Source organism: Saimiri boliviensis, chromosome 6 (genome assembly GCF_048565385.1).
Source record: "Saimiri boliviensis isolate mSaiBol1 chromosome 6, mSaiBol1.pri, whole genome shotgun sequence".
In the NCBI taxonomy this organism is placed as follows: Eukaryota; Metazoa; Chordata; class Mammalia; order Primates; family Cebidae; genus Saimiri; species Saimiri boliviensis.
This window is the reverse complement of record NC_133454.1, coordinates 33,893,520-33,907,167: the sequence shown is the minus strand read 5'-3', so window position 1 is coordinate 33,907,167 and position 13,648 is coordinate 33,893,520. Positions and strand designations below refer to the sequence as shown.

The following is a 13,648-nucleotide window of genomic DNA, read 5'->3' as shown; positions in this document are numbered from 1 at the left end:
AAATAAAAGTTGGATTAAAAAACAAATGTGTGTGGCTGTGTTCTAATAAAACTTTATTTACAAAACCACAGGAAAAACAAAACAAAAAACATGATATGGTATATGCTTTGTTTAATTTATTTCTAAATATTTTATGGTTATTCAAATCTATTTGGAATCACATTGCTATAATACAAGGGGTGTTTTATATTAATTTATATCCTGGGACCTTGCTATAATTACTTATTAATTGTAAACACTGTTTTGGATACTCCTAAGGATCCTCTCCTGAGATTATTATGAGTCTGCATATAGAAGTAGTTACTTAGTTCTTTGCAATCCGAATACCCTATATTTTTGTAGTTACTTTGTTCTTTGCAATCGGTATACCCTATATTTTTATATTATCTTGTTGAAATGGCAAAGATCTCTAGTACAATACCTGATTCAAGTGCTAAAACCAGGCACCCTTGTTATTCTTACTGGTCTGTTTTTTCAATACTATATATGGATGAGAGAAGATGAAAGAATTTGCTTTATCCAGTGCTGCAAACTATATCACAAATATATGATTAATTGAATCTCAGTATCATCACAGATCTTGTAAGCTTTTCTCTATACCTTAGGAGTAGAATACTTGCTAAAGGAATTTTCCAGATTTCCTTTTCAATAATATTCTAGTTAGATTCCAGCAGTGAAGGACCCTCATAGAAAATTGAAAAGAGTGTTATGGAGTGAGTTCCTGTTCCTGTAACATTCATATTTTGAAGTCCTAACTTGGAAAGGTAATTAGGGGCAGATGAAGTCATGAAGGTAGTACCCTCCTGATGCTGGGATTAATGGCTTAATAAAAAGAAAAAGGAATCTCTCTCTCTCTCTCTCTCTCTCTCTCTCTCTCTCTCTCTCTTTCTCTCTCTCTGTCTCTTTCCACAGTAAGAAGACAGTCATTTGCAAACCAGAAAGAAAGTCCTCAGGCCAGGCGAGGTGGCTCATGCCTGTAATCCCAGCATTTTGGGAGGCCGAGGCGGGTGGATCACGAGGTCAAGAGATCGAGACCATCCTGGTCAACATGGTGAAACCCCCGTCTCTACTAAAAAAAATACTAAAAATTAGCTGGGCATGGTGGCACGTGCCTGTAGTCCCAGCCACTCAGGAGGCTGAGGCAGGAGAAATGCTTGAACCCAGGAGGCGGAGGTTGCGGTGAGCCGAGATTGCGCCATTGCACTCCAGCCTGGGTAACAAGAGCAAAACTCCGTCTCAAAAAAAAAAAAAAAAAAAAAAAAAATCCTCATGAGGAACTGAATCAGTCTTCACCTTGATCTTATGCTTCTCAGCCTTTGCAACTGTGAGAAATAAGTGAATCTTTGTGCCACGTTGTCTATGGTACGTTATAGCAGCCCAAGCCAACTAATATAAGCAGGAACTGAAGAAAACATAACTTACGAGGTAAGCTGTGATCAGGTAACTCAAAATATTTTTGGTTTTCAGCAGTGTCGAGGAGTTGTAAATAATCTGTCCTGAGCTTCACATAGGTAGAATCCTTGTAGTGGCATCTCTGAACTCTGTGTTATCAGATTTCCTATAAGCTCTTTTGCCCTCCTTTTTTACCTTCCACCTCACCACTGATCTCACCAATTTCTATTTACTCACATTAAATCACTTCTTAATTATTTATGGGTTTTAAATTTTTCTTACTCTCTGATATACTTCAACAAATCAAAGGTATCTAGGGAGTTAATTTTCCTGTTTCTGGGTGTCTTCAGGAGATTAACATTTTAGTCAGTGAACTGGAAGAGGCAGACCCACCCTGAATCTGGGTGGGCACCATCAAATCATTTGCCAGCACAGCTAGGATAAAGGTAGACAGAGGAACGTGGAAAGATTATATTGGGTTAGCCTTCGGCCTACATCTTTGTTCCATGCTGGATGCTTCCTTCCCTCAAACATGGGACTTTATGTTCTTCCGGTTTGGTAGTCTTGGACTATCGGGTTCCCTACTTTTGAGGTTTTGGGACTCAGACTGGCTTCCCTGCTCTTCGGCTTGCAGATTACCTATTGTGTCCATGTGATCATGTGAGTCAATACTGCTTAATAAATGTGCCCTGCCTTTATATATACATCTATCCTGTTAGTTCTGTTTCCCCAGATAGCCCTAATACAAGGAACTACCTAGAATTCTCTCTTCCAGTCTTCTCTGCCCACAAATTTATTCTCCACATTGTACCCCAAATAAATTATCTTGAATACAAATTTCATGGCATCCCATTCTCCCAAATCAAGCCATTGTTTCGAAATTTCAAGAACCTACACCAGCACTGTAGGACTTTTTTTCGTGATGGGAATGTTTTCTAATCTATCCATTACAGTAGCCACTAGGCACAAGTGGCTATTGAGGACTTAAAATGTGACTATTGCAACTGAGAAACCGAATATTTAATCTTATTAAGACAGATTAATTTGTCATTTAAATAGCCTCATGTGGCTAATAGATCATACTTTGCATAGCATAATCATTCTGAGATAAACTCCAAAATCTTTAAGGTTATGGTTTTAAATCCTTGTAATGTCAGGGTATTTTAAGTTTTCTAGTACTCTTTTGAAGGCAACAAAATTTAGGTTAAAAATAAATAATTCTTATTTAAGATGCTGAATTATGCCTTGTAATTTGAGGGTGCTATTTTAACCAAGGGCAGTGCAAGTATTGAGAACTTCTATGTGTAACATTTGGTGTTAACTTGAGGAAACACCTCTATCAGGACATCTGCTTTGCTGGCATTGTTTTTGTAAAATGACATTATAAAACCTCACTTACTCCAAGAAGTTGAACAACTATGAAAAAAAGTCAAAGTTACACTCAAATCCTTTGTGTACTATTGATGATCACTAAATGTTGATTTACAGTCATGGTTACATGGTTCAGAGTGTATGGGTTTTGCATAACTTATTAGACTTGAGAACATGGTCTTAGGAGCAATACTGTGTTAGGCATTGTCAGTCGTGTTCAGATTTCACCCTTGAACAAGATAGCAAAATAGCTCCCTTACAGATTTTTAACAACATGTGATTTTCAGATTATTTCTGTGATCTAAATCATTTCTGTGAACTTTAACCTGGAATCTTTCTCAAAATAGAAATATTTTAGCTGAATATTTTTGACGGAATGTTAAAGGTTCATTCATATTGTGTAAATCCTAATACAGAAGAAGGATAACATTTATCTCACTGCTATATATCGACAAATATGAAAATAGCCAATGGATTAAAAAGTCATACATTGAGTTAGCAATGGGCCTAGAACAGATCTGAGTGTTCTCTTTACACAATTACATACTCTCTTTTCTGATACATATCGTCTGATCAATTCATTAGTCATCTTATTTTCAACTCTTTTTTTTTTTTTTTTTACATTTTCTAGATGAGAGATGTCACTTGGCGGGCAAGATGAAAGGAGTAATTAAGATTCTGTTTATTCTGTGAGTTGTAATTCACAGTTCCTGCTGATTAGCAATGAGCAATATTTGAAAGGTTGACTGTTATTTTGATGTTTGTTTGCTACACTTAAGAATAACTTTCCTCCATGTGTGGCTTACTGGTGAATGTAAAGCACTTGTTTTTATAGAAGAGAGAAATATTCAGGGAGGAGCTATGGATCTAAACATTCAAATCTAAATTTACCAGCCATGTCTCTTTAACTGAGAATTTTCCTGAAGGAGGGAAGGTGATACACCTGTGGAGGTCAGGCCAAACGCCTGCGCTCACTGGAGCACAGAGCAGCAGGGCACAGCATGGAGGCAGTCAGAATATCCTGGCAGCTGACAGTGTTGGTGTCTGAAATGGCTTTCCATGTGCATCCAGCGTGAGAATACAGAAAACAGGAAGAAAAAAAAAAAACAGGTGAGAGATATCCCAGGTTCGGTGAAGTTTGTGGACTACATGTATTTGTTTCTATATTCTTATCACAATTTTAGTTCATGAAACTGACTAGAATATTAACTAATGTGAATAAATTTTCCATCTAGCTCTGCCGTTGACTCAGTGAATTGTCTAACTTGAGTCAAGTCGCCTCTGAGCCTTATATTCTAGATCTGTAAGGAAAGAAATGTATTAATGCCTGATCTACTGGCTTGTTTCAAGAAATAAACGGGTAACACAAGTGAAATCACTTGTTGCTCTAGTTCGGTGCTTCTTAAACTTTAGTGAGTACTAGAATCACCTGGAGGACTTGTTAAAGCAGGGCTTTGGGGCATCATAACAAGGCAATGGCTACCAATTGTATTGACGTCCTTCTATCTAATAGAAAAGATAACCTCCCCACATATACAGACAGAATTCTGCAAACAATTTTCATAAAGAATGGAAACAAAATAGATTCTGTAGATATTAATATGTATTTGCTTTTTCTAAATTGAGCAACAGAGAATGTTTTATAGTGTTGATACAGGTAGCTGTATAGCCATTCTATCACTTGATTAAAAATAATAATTCAAGTCTATATTATATAGCTCTTGATTATTAAATATGAAAACAAAGCTTTTTTTAAGAAATCTTAAATAACTGAATAATCTGTTTCTAAACCTTGATAGAAATCATGCTGAATGTGCTGAATTGTGTCCCCAAATTCTCTCCCACCTATAACATAAGAATTTGATCTTATTCAGAAATGGGGGGGGGGGTTGCATATAAAATTAAGGCAAGCAATAAATGAGATTATACTGGATTTGATTGGGCTCTAAATTCAATGAGAGTATCCTTATAAGAGAGAAAAAGATACACAGTCCCAGAGAGAAATGTGATGCAAAAATGAATGCAGAGATTTTGTCTACAGGCCAAGGACTGCGAGCAACCATCACAATTTAGGAGAGAGGGAAAAGGAAGCCTTCTCCTTTAGAGCCTCGGGAGGAAACCAACCTTGTCGATACCTTGATTTTGGACTTCTGCTCTGCTGAACTGTAAGAGAATACATTTCTGTTCTTTTATGTCTCCAAGCTCATAGTAATTAGTTAAGTTAGATTTAGAAAACTAGTACATCCTGGTGAGTCTGAAAATAGATAGGTAAGAAGTTTACAGAGTTCAGCCTCTATTTTATTTTCGTTTTCAAGTAGTTTGTTATATAGAGAAATTCTCGACAATGTTTTTGAAGCCTGGTAATGGACAATGCTTTCACTGGCCATTCATTATCTGTTGCCTGAAAGGCCTTCTCCTCCGCATTTGGCCTTCTTGGTCACTTAAGGCTTTTTGTACTTCCTTGGTTGACTCTCATTTCCCACTTCGACCTTCTATTACTCCTTATGCTATTCACTCTGCTATTACTCTTTCAACAACAAAGTTATGAGAGCATTTTCTTTCATTTTTCCTTTTCCATGCTCAACATAGACAAGACTTTTTATTTTGTCTCAAATAGCTAGCACTAGTACTGAGTAAAACTTGTAATTTCTGTCTCTGCCCAAGCACAGAAGAAAAATCTGCAGGCAGACTTTGGTAGACTGAGCAATTTGTTAAAAAAGAATCAACTAGCAAAAACTATATAGACATAGATGTAGACATATTTGTGTGTGTGTTGTGTATGTGTATGTATGTGTGTGAGTGTTTCTCCTATAATAATGGGTAAAACAGTTTTCACAGTATTCCTGCTTTGACTCTATTGTTTTGAGTTTTTGCTTTCAAAAGCCCAATGAGAAATCAGTTCCTCAGCACAGCTGCTCCACTAGCAATAGAATAAAACAGGGGTAGCTTTAACATATGCTAATCAACATGGTGCTGGTTCAATCTGAGCTACAAAATAGACAATATTACAATTCTCAACTGCTCTACTAAATGGCAATTACTGAACACTTTAAGGTCATATCAAAACTGTCCTTCCTGGTGGACTGTCATTACAGAGTCCCATCTGTATCCATCAGAAATTTGTGATTTATGCTATTTTAATTAGTTTATAAATAATTCATAAAAGAACATGCTTGCTTGCTAAGAAATTCATTCTTTAAAGATATGAAAAAATTATGGAGGAAGAGGAAAATGGTAAATCTAAAGCTATAGGAATTCCATTCTGAGGGAACTGTTTCAAGAGTATAGTATATTCTCAATTTAATTTTTATTCAACTTTGTGATTATGATTAAGAAGAATTAATGTATTAATATTTTACTAAATCGGCTACAGAAAAAATGAAGCCTGTATCATGTCATCTGGGTATATTTAAACTATTATTTGATCATCTAAAGCCCCCAAAGATGCCAGTTTATTCATTCTGTATCATATGTGTTTATTTTGCTCTTAAAAATATAGGTGTGAGGCTTCGTGTTCTCACTTATAAGTAATGAGAACACATGGACACGGGGAGGGGAATATCATACACGGGGCTTGTCAGGGAGTCAGGGGCTAGGGGAGGGACAGCAGGGGAGTGAGGAGTTAGGGGAGGGATAGCATTAGGAGAAATACCTAATGTAGATGATGGGGTGATGGATGCAGTAAACCAACATGGCGTATGTATACCTATGTAACAAACCTGCACAGTTTGCACATGTACCCCAGAACTTAAAGTATTAAATATATATATATATAGGTGTAAGGTGCTGTAGGTGCTTCCAATATGTTTAATATATGGCGCTCAAGATGCCTGCATACTGTTACCAAAATTGCAATAGTAATGTAATGATTAAAGTCCACACTGAAGTCTCACTGTGCCATTTAGAATGGTCTTTTCTGTAGTAATGAGTTATAGGTTAGAATCATGGCATAACAAATGTATCTTTGATTCGGCTGTAATGAATTTGGATAGAGTTCAAGATAAGCCAACATTAAGTTGGCTGCCCATTTTGAATTTTTATTATATAAAGCCAATCCAGTTAAACTAATTTTTATTATATAAAGCCAATCCAGTTAAACTAATTTAATTTTTAAAAGAGTCTTTTTTTTTTTTTTTCTTAGACTGAACATTCTAGCCAGGGTTTAAAATTCTCAAAGGATCTATTTATATACATGGATATAATGCCAGAAATTAATTTATTCAGTATATATTTACCAGATGTTGTAGGTATGTGTCTGATATTGGGAGAGACAGTGGAAAATTCAAGAATATGTGTCTTGTAATAAATAGCATTATTGGACTTCTAAGAATTCTAAATTTGAGGATACCCTAATCTATGATCTGGTTTCAGCACTTTGAAGGTTAATACTTACACTTAGAAAGAGATCAGTCACAAAACTGCACTCAATTTTTTTGTTTTTATTCAAGTCGCTATATTTCAATAAAAATTGATTTAGAGCTAAATGTAAGCCAAAGTCATGGTAATTGACTAGTATTTCTATGATTCTGGATTTTAACCAAAGCAGGCATATTTCAGTTTAATACAGTGTTTGAAGAATTATATAGAAGTTTTGTTTAAAAAGGCTTCTGTGAATTTTTATTGTAATACCTATGTCTATGCAAATATAAAACAAGGCCAATATTCATATATTCAACTAGAGGATTAACAGATATGAAATAATAGATTCTGAAATCATGTAAGGAAAAGTAGACACATAAGAAGCTATGAATAAAAGATCCAGTAATAAAATGCAACTATTGATTGACAGTCATACACTTCGTTGTGAATGAAACTTCTATGATGACATCAAAATGTCTTTTCACATTTTATCTATAAACATGCTGAGAGATTAAAACTTTAACTTAAAGCTATGTGCAGTTACTAGTGTTTCAGCAGTAGGGTGACATCTGTATGCTAGAAAAGTTACACAGGAGAGAGCAAGATGGTGGAATAAATGACTGCACTATTCATCTCCTCCACAGGAACACCAAATTTAATAAGAATCTGCACACAGTAAAACACTGTCACAAGTACCAAAAATAAAGTGAGAAATCACAGTACCTGGTTTTAACTTTATATCACTGAAAGAGGCATTGAAGAAGGTAGGAGAGAGAGTCATGAATCACGGATCCCACCCCTACCCTGTCCACTGGCAGCAGTCATGCAGCGTGGAGAAAGAGTCTGTGCATGTGAAGGAGAGAGAACACAGGGGACTTTCCATTGAACTCAATGCTGTCCTGTCACAGCAGAGAGCTAAGTTGTTCTGGGCTCAGCCAGCACCCATGCATGGAGGAAGCATTCGGACCAGACCTAGCTAGAGGGAAACACCCATCCCAGTGGTCAGAACTTGAGTTTCTAAGCAAGCATGGCTACCACAGGACAGAGTGCTCTGGGATCCTGACTAAACTTAAAAGGACAGTCTAAGCAACTTCTAGTGCTAGCCTGGACTCAGAGCCAGTGGATTAGGGTAGAATGTGTCCTAGAAAAACACCAGCTGGGGTGGCTAAGGGAGTGCTTTTGCCATCTCTCTCCCAACCCCAGGCCATGCAGCTCACAGAAATGAAAGTGACTCATTCCTTCTGCTTAAGGAGAGCTGGGTGAAGACTAAGGAGGACTTTATCTTTCATCTTAGATACCAGCTCAGCCACAATAGTATATAGCACCAGGCAGAGCCATGAGGCCCCCATTCCAGGCCCTAGCTCACTGACAACATTTATAGACACACTAGGCCTAAAGGGAACCTGCTGCCCTGAAGGGAAGAACCAAGTTCTGGCAGAGTTAATCACCTGCTGAATAAAAAAGGCCATGGGCCCTAAGTAACCAACAGCATTACCCCAGGTAATGTGCCATAAGCCTTAGACTCTAAGATATGCTGGCTTCTGGTGTGACCCAGCACATTCCTAGCTGTTATGGCTACAGGGAGAGACTCCTTCTATTTGAGAAAAGCAGAGGGAAAAGTAAAGGGGGCTTTTCCCTTGCACCTTACGTCCCAGTTTGGCCAGAGTAGGGTAGAGCAACAAATGAGCTCTCAGTTTCCCCAAATCCAGGGCTAGGCTCTTGGACAGCATTTCTGGACCTTCCCTACCCTGAAGGCAGAGTCCTGGGTCTGGCAGTGTTCACCACAAGATGAGTGAAGAGCCCTTGGGCTTTTAGTGAATGTTGGCAGTGGCTTGGCAGAATCCACCATAGATTGAGAGGTAGTGCTGGCCACAGAGAGAGGAGCTTCTGCCTGTGGAAAGAGGAAGAAAGAGAGAGAAGGAATTTGTGTTGTGGTTTCAGTGACAGTTTAGTCACAATAGAATAGAATATCAGATAAATTTCAAAGATTTTGGACTTCAGTCCCTGGCTCCCAGACAGCCTCTTTGGATCATCTAGGGATGTGGGGGAACTCGTTACTCTGAAGGGAAGGATACAAATATGGCTGGTTTCATTAACTGTTCATTCTAGAGCCCTTTCAAAGAAAGAATTCAAAATAGCTGTTTTGGGGAAACTCAAAGAAATTCAAGATAACACAGAGAAAGCATTCAGAATTCTATTAGATAAATTTAACAAAGATAGTTAAATAATTAAAAGAATCAAGCAGAAATTCTAGAGTTGAAAAATTCAATTGACATGCTGAAAAATGTATCTGAATCTCTTAATAGCAGAATTTCTGCTATTGGTCAAGGGGAAGAAGTAATTGGTGAATTTGGAGGCAGGCTATTTGAAAATATACAGTCAGAGAAGACAAAAGAAAAATGAATAAAAATGAATAAAGCAGGCCTACAAGACCTAGAAAATAGCCTCAAAAAGGCAAATCTAAGATTGCCTTAAAAAAAGAGACAGAGAAAGAGACAGGGGTAGAAAAATTATTAAAAGGAATAATAACAGCGAAATTCTGAAACCTAGAGAAAAAAATACATATCCAAGAACAAGAAAGTTGTAAAACACCTTTTATAACAAGAAGGTTATAAAACATTAACCCAAAGATGACTACCTAAAGACATTTAATAACCAAAACTCTCCAAGGTCAACGATAAAGAAAGCATCTCAAAAGCAGCAAGAGAAAAGAAATAAGACTTAAAACAGTAGGATAAGACATGAAGAGAAATGAGAAAAAGATGAAAGTAGAGGGATGAGGTTAAAGTGTAGAGTAATCATAAGTTTTCCTTTTGCATGTTTGTTATGCAATCAATGTTAAGTTATAATCAGTTTTAAATATTGCATTATAAGATACAACAGGTAGCACAAAAAATAAAAGGCAAGAGATTAAAGTATACCAGCAAAGAAAATCACTTTCACTAAAAGTACAATAGGAATGGAAGACCAAAAAACAACCACAACACAAATAACTAAATGACAAGAATAAGTCTCAACATATCAATAGTAACACTGAATATAAATAGACTAAATTCTCCAATATAAAGATAGAATATAAAAAATGTATTGAGAAACATGACCCAGTGATCTGTTGCCTACAAGAAACATGCTTCACATTTAAAGATACATATAGACTGAAAATAAAGGAATAGTAAAAGATATTCTATGCCATGGGAAACCAAAAAATAGCCGCAGTTGCTATACTTATATTAGACAAAATAGATTTCAAGACAAATATTGTAAAAGACAAAAAGGTCATTATATAATAAAAAAGAAGTCATGTCAACAAGAGGATATAAATACATGTGCACACAACACTTGAGTCTGCATATTAAATATTAAATTAATATTTAATATTAATATTTAATATTAAGCAAATATTAAAGCTAAAGAAAGAGAAAGACCTCAATACAATAATAGCTGGATACTTCAACTCTGGACAGATCTTCCAGATAAAAATCAATTAGGAAAAAAAATCAGACTTACTCTGCAGTATAGAGCAAATGAAGCTAATAAATGTTTACAAAACATTTCATCCAACTGCTGCAGAGTACACATTATTCTCCTCACCACATGGATCATTCTCAATGATAGACCATATGTTAGGTCACAAAACAATTATTAAATGTTCAAAAATAAAATAAAATAATAATAAGCGTTTTCTCTGATCACATTGGAATAAAACTAGAAATCAATAACAAGAGAAATTTTAGAAACTATACACATAAAAGTTAAACAATATTTTCCTGAATGATCAGTGACTCATGCAGGAAATTAAGAAGAAAATTGAAAAATTTCTTGTTACAAATTATAATGTAAACCCAACATACCAAAACCTATGGATTATAGCAAAAGCAGTATTAAAAGGAAAATTTATAGCAATAAGTGCCTACATCAAAAAAGAAGAAAAACTTCAGGTAAATAGTCTAACAATGCATCTTAAAGAAGTTAAAAAGTAGGAGCAAACCAAACCCCAAACTAGTAGAATAAATAATAAAGATTAGAGCCAAAATAAATGAATTTGGAATGAAGAAAACAATACAAAAGATCAAGGAAATAAAAAGTTGTTTTTCTGAAAAGAAAATCAACAAAACTTTAGCCTAATGAAAAAAAAAAAAAAAAAAGGAAAAGACCCAAATGCATATACTCAGAGAAGACATTACAGAATGTTTCACACTAATAATTAGTGGCTACTAGAAGCAATTTTATACCAAAAAATTGGAAAATCTAGATGAAATGAATACATTTCTAGACAAGTACAACCTACCAAGACTGAAGTATGAAGAAATCCAAAACCTGAACAGACAAATAACAAGTAATGATATTGAGGCCATGATAAAAAAGTCTTCCAGTAAAGAAAAACTCAGTACCCTATTGCTTCACAGCTGAATTCTATCAAGGATTTGAAGAACTAATACCAATCCTACTGAAGCTATTCCAAAAAATAAAGGAGGAAAAAATACTTGTGAACTTATTCTATGAGGCCAGTATTACCCTGATACCAAAACCAGACAGACACACATAAAAACAAACACAAAAACTCCTTGTCAATATCTCTGATAAATATTGATACAGAAATTCTCAACAAATTACTAGCAAACCATATTCAACAATATGTTAACATGATCATTCATCATGACTGAGTAGGATTTATCCCTGGACAGAAGGTTGGTTCAACATATACAAATTAAGCAATGTGATATATCAAAGGAATAAAGTACAAAAACCATATAATCATTTAAACTGATGCTGAAAAGCATTTGCTAAAATTCAACATCCCTTAATGAAAAAACACTCAAAAAACTGGGTATAGATGGAATGTACTGCAACATAATAAAAGCCATATACAACAGATCATCAGCTAGTATCATACCAAATAGAGAAAAACTGAAAGCCTTTTTTCTAAGACCTGGAACAGGACAAGAATGCCCACTTTTGCCAGTGTTATTCAACATAGTACTGGAAGTTCTAGCTAGAGCTGAGAGATGAGAAGAAATAAAGGGCATCCAAATTACAAAGAAAGAAATCAAATTATTCTAGTTTGCAGATGATATATGATCTTATATTTGAGAAAAACCTAAAGACACTACCAAAAATCAAAGAGAACTAATAGACAAATTTAGTAAAGTTGCAGAACAAAAAAGCATACAAAAATTATTAACATTTCTATATGCAAATAGTGAACAATCTGAAACAGAAATCAAGAAAGTAATTCCATTTACAATAGACAGACATAAAATTCAATACCTAGGAATTAACCAAAGAAGTAAAAAAATCTTTAAAATGAAACCCATAAAACACTAATGAAAAAAATTAAAGAGAAAACAAAACAAAACAAAAATATATTCACTGTTCATGGATTGGAAGAATCAATATTGTTAAAATGTCCATGCTACACAAAGCGTTCTTCAGATTCAATGCGATCTCTATGAAAATACCAAAGACATTCTACACAAATATAGAAGAAAAATTCTAAAATTTATATGGTACCACAAAATATCCCAAATAGCCAAAGCTCTCCTAAGCCAAAAGAACAAAACTGGAGAAATCACATTACCTGACTTCAAATTATGCTACAGAGCTATAGTAACCAAAACAGCATGGTACTGGCATTAAAACAGACACATAGACCGATAGAACAGAATGAGAACCCAGAAACAAATCCACATACCTACAAATATTTCAACAAAAGTGCTGAGAACATACTTTGGGGAAATACAATGTCTCTAATAAATGATGCTGAGAAAACTAGATATTCATGTGCAGAAGAATGAAACCAAATGCCTCTCTCTCACCATATACAAAAATCAAATCAAAATGTAATAAAGTCTTAAATCTTGGATCACAAACTATGAAACTACTACAAGAAAACATTAGGGAAATTCTCTAGGACGTTGGTCTGGGCAAAAATTTTTTGAGTAATACCCCATAAGCACAGGCAAGCAAAGCAAAAATGGACAAATGGAATCACATCAAGTTAAAAGCTTTTATACAGGAAAGGAAACAATCAACAAAATGAAGAGACAAACCACAACCTACAGAATGGGAAAAATATTTTCAAACTACCCATCTAAGAAGACATTAATAACCAGAGTATATAGGAAGCTCAAAATACTATGTAGATAAAATATCTAATAATCTGATTAAAAGGTTGACAAAAGATTTGAATAGCCATTTCTCTAAAGGAGACATACAAATGGTAAACAGGCATATGAAACTGTGCTCAACATCATTGATAATCAGAGAAATACAGATAAAAACTATAGTGAGATATCATTTCACCCCAGTTAAATGGCTTTTACCCAAAAGACAGGCAATAACAAATGTTGGCAAGGATGTGGTGAAAAGGGGAACCCTTGTACACTATTGGTGGGGAAGTAAATTAGTCCAGCCACTATGGAGAATAGTTTGGAGGTGCCTCATAAAACTAAAAATAGAACTACTTAATAATCCAGCAGTTTCACTGTTGGGTATGTAGCCCACCACCAAGAAACGAAATCAGCAT

General features: G+C 35.3%; 1 long non-coding RNA gene across 1 annotated transcript in view; it reads left to right on the top strand.

The window, feature by feature from the left end:
- The first annotated feature begins 3,758 nt into the window (after nucleotides 1-3,758).
- Nucleotides 3,759-13,648, top strand: part of LOC141584809 (uncharacterized) — a 499,778-nt gene continuing 489,888 nt past the window's right edge. The window contains exons 1-2 of the long non-coding RNA XR_012518004.1: nucleotides 3,759-3,873; nucleotides 4,805-4,928. This is a non-coding gene — a long non-coding RNA (uncharacterized LOC141584809). The remainder of the gene's footprint in view (nucleotides 3,874-4,804; nucleotides 4,929-13,648) is intronic.